We start from the raw sequence: 4,009 nt of genomic DNA on the forward strand, positions 1-4,009 counted from the left end.
TCTTATATACTTTTCAAGTATGATCACATCAGCAATACATTAATGATATAATTTAATCCACATACAAAGACAATTCTAATTGAAGCTCAAAAAATATTATCGCACACATTTTTCAAGAAAATAATGTCAAACAATTGGTGGAATTACAATTCCACCTGTGCGCGTTTGGATAATTTTGCGTTCCGCACTAGGGGTATTTATGTGAGTTGAATTTATCGAAATTGTTCGTTCCATTGCGATTTCGTTACGAATTCGCACATTCTCTGCTTTGTCACTGCGAATGACAACTAAGATGGCGCCGGCTGTTAATGTTTTGGATTTGACCAATTCGCAAAGAATTCGCAAAATTCGTGAAATATTTGAATGAATTTGAAGTCAAAACGCGCGCGAATTGTGCGAATTCCTGTCAATTAAACATGTCCTGTGTAAATTCCCCTAGGTTCCACATCATATAGATAGCATCAAGAATGCTAGATGTTTACATTCAGTCCTTCACTACCTTCACTATGGTTTGAAAAATAATCGAATTAGATCATGAACATTGAACTGCAAATTCAATGAAAATATTCAAAGAGTAAATATTTTTCACCCTTGAAATGTTGAGTGGTGTTTATTTGATGTAGCTATTTGAATATAAAAATGTTCACATCTTCGCGGCATTCTCAAAACGCGATCCGTTTCAAAGTCGTCTCAAAGCAAAAAAATAACAACAGATAGATCGTCGCTTACATAATGTGAATTTGAAAGCGTTCGATCAAACGATAAGACTCATACCAGACAAATTTGGTCCTAAAATTGTATATATATGGACTGGTAATTTATTTAGATACCCCAATATTCTCGAACAAAAATGAAAAATGTAATCAAAATTATAGGAAAAAAAAATTGTCTAATGATTTGGGAGTAGTGTGGTCATAACATGTAAAGTCATTTCAATAGTAGATCTCAACCAATGTATAATTTAGTTGTAAGCATGAAGAAACCAAATAAATAATAAAGAAACCAAATACCATTGTGTGATGATGGATCAAACAATTTATGGAATTACAATTCCACCTGTGCATATGTACATAATTTTGCGTTCCTTATTAAATGGATCGAATCGAAAATACGTTGTTTACGTTCATTCCTTTATCACCTTCAGTATGGTTTGAAAAACAACGCAATTCGATCGCAATGAATTGAAAATTTAAGCAAATATTTTTCACTCTTGAAATGTCAAGTGGTGTTTATTTCATGTAGCTATTTGAATATGAAAATGTTCACATCTTCGCGGCATTCTCAAAACGCGATCCGTTTCAAAGTCGTCTTAAAGCTAAAAAAATAACAACAGATGGATCGTCGCTTACATAATGTAAATTTGAAAGCGTTCGATCAAACGATATGACTCATACGATTGTGTTAGATTCAGGCTCACGTACCATGGTTGCGTTGGTTTATATTGAAGAAACATCCAATAGTTACAATATTAGCTCATACAAGGATATATGTGTCGTTGAGAATAAAAATGGGATTTCAGCCGAAACCGCGTGTTTTCTCGCAAATCATTTTTGTTCTTCTGGTACCAGTAGTCGAGGCAAGTATCTCTAACAAAGATGAAGATCTTGGAATGTTCTAAAACATTGCAGAAGACATCGGTCTTCTATCGCTTATCAGGAACGTGAAAATAATTCACATGTAAACGAGCGGTTTCGGCTGATCCCATTTTTATTCTCAACGAGTCGTTGACAACGACACATATATATGGAATCATATTTCTTTCATATCACTCAAAAAGGTGAATCCCAACGAAACCATTGCCTTAATTATAAGTAATACTTTCTATAGAGATATGGACAGCTTCTCAACTATTCTGTGATTCCAATGAATGTACAGTGTACACACACGGAAATAAGTATTTATAATCTGGGATATATAAAACAGAAACAAAAAATCTGTAAGAAATTCTTTCGTTAGATTTCTTCAACAAACATTTTATTTGAATGTGATATCTCATCTTCAATGCGTTGATTCATTGGAGTGTGCATTGTGCAATTTTCATTTGATTTAATGATGAACGGCTCCATTGTCCATGAGAAGTTTGATGATATGCGTGTGGCCTGAAAAATAATACAGTTCGAAAGATCAAACCAATTTCTTACTCACACAAAAGTCAAAATTGAAATTTTGTCCGTGAAAGGTCAAAGAATGCGGTCCAATCCATGAAAAAGACAAAAAAAATATCTGTTTTTTCTTTGCGGCGGTGAAGGTAACACTGAGATGAATTGACTTTGAAGTTTGTGAATGATCAATTTTACTGACTGCATTATTTTAACAACACGAACATTTTTTGTCTTTCTATGGATTTGATCACTTTTTTTGACCTCTTGCGGACACAATTTTAGTTCTCTGTGAATATTTTGAAAATTAACATCCTGCATTACCATTGTAAATAGCATAATAAATAGATGTTCGACCATAAACGTCTTCCAAATTAACATTGCCATTATATTTAATGAGCAATTCAACGACATCCTTGTGACCTGAAAAATAATACAAATCGATGAAAAAGATCAAACTAATCTTTTTTTATTCAGCAAAAATGAATACTCAACATTACCATATACAACAGCTAAATGAAGAGCTGACCTTGCACATTTTCTAATACAGTAAAACCTGTCAATAACGGAATCCCGTGGGGAATTTTTTTTTTCCACTATTGACAAGAATTCCAGTATTCACAGGATCCGTTATTCAAAGGTTTTTGAGTCGATTCAAACAAGATTTTCCATTATTGAGGGTAAAAAGAAGCAAAACATACATTTTTATGGGTATTCAATTATCAAATCAAGTGATATAATGAACGTGAAAAGGAAATAATGAAATAAAAGTATTTTTTTACTAAATGAATGAAGGAAAAACGAAAGTGAAAAAACAGTGAAATTCACTGAGTGAATGACAAACATCACTTTTTAAAATAATCAAGCAGTTCAAACAATGACTCAAAGTGGGAAGGTAAATGATACTCATTTTTTGCACTATCAATTTGGCAGCGATGAATTCTGCATTTCATGAAACGAAACAATGATTACCAAACTTAATGTAAATGCACTGATCGAGTGAATATGTTTTTACTGGGAGCGTCAAAAATTTGTTTGCTTGAATAAATAAGCAATGATTTTGGCAGACAAAAATGAAAAATAATACTGAAATGAATGTAATGTAAATTGTACTGCACAATTTTTATGATGATCAGTGGTTTTGATAAAGGAAAAAATTAGTTTTATATGAAAAAGAGATGAATAAAAGACGAAAAAAAAATTTCGTCAAGAAATTTTTTTCCACTATTCGGAGTTTCGGTTTTCCGTTATTAACAGGTCAATTTGTATGGGAGAGCTCAACGGCCAAATTTTTTTCCACTATTGACACGATTTCCACTATTCCCAGGTTCCGTTATTGACAGGTTTTACTGTATTAACATTGGCTTTATTCTTGAGAAGCATTTCAATGATATCCCTGTAACCTGAGAAATAATACAGATCAATGAAAAGGATCCAACCAATATCATTGTAATTTCTTAGTCGCAATGATTTATTGGATAAGAACTGAAAAGTATTGAATAATGGTTATGTATAAATGTTGTCTGAGATCTGATAGTGAAAAGACGTGCTTCTGCTGTGACGGTTGTACTATATCTATATTTATTGAACGTTTCGGTTTGACAGTTGGTTGTCAGTTGTGAGTTTTGATGTTGTTAGGTTGGTAAAACCTGACAATCATATTTAGTGAAAATAAATATTGAACATTACCTTTCATTGCAGCAAAATGAAGAGGTGTCATTTTCAGTTCATTTTCAATATTAACGTCGGCTCCATTGTCGATTAGTTTTTGAGCTTCTTTTGCATCACCAAAAAAATAATTCAGATCAATGAAATGAGTCGAACGAAACATGTTTTTCAAACATAAATGCCCAAATTTACCAATCTCTGCAGCATAATGCAAAGCTGCCATTTGTTTTGCGTCTTTTTTG

The sequence above is a fragment of the Sitodiplosis mosellana genome, unplaced genomic scaffold (assembly GCF_009176505.1).
Source record: "Sitodiplosis mosellana isolate CC-2019 unplaced genomic scaffold, AAFC_SMos_1.0 Smas_scaffold_6166, whole genome shotgun sequence".
NCBI classification, from domain to species: domain Eukaryota; kingdom Metazoa; phylum Arthropoda; class Insecta; order Diptera; family Cecidomyiidae; genus Sitodiplosis; species Sitodiplosis mosellana.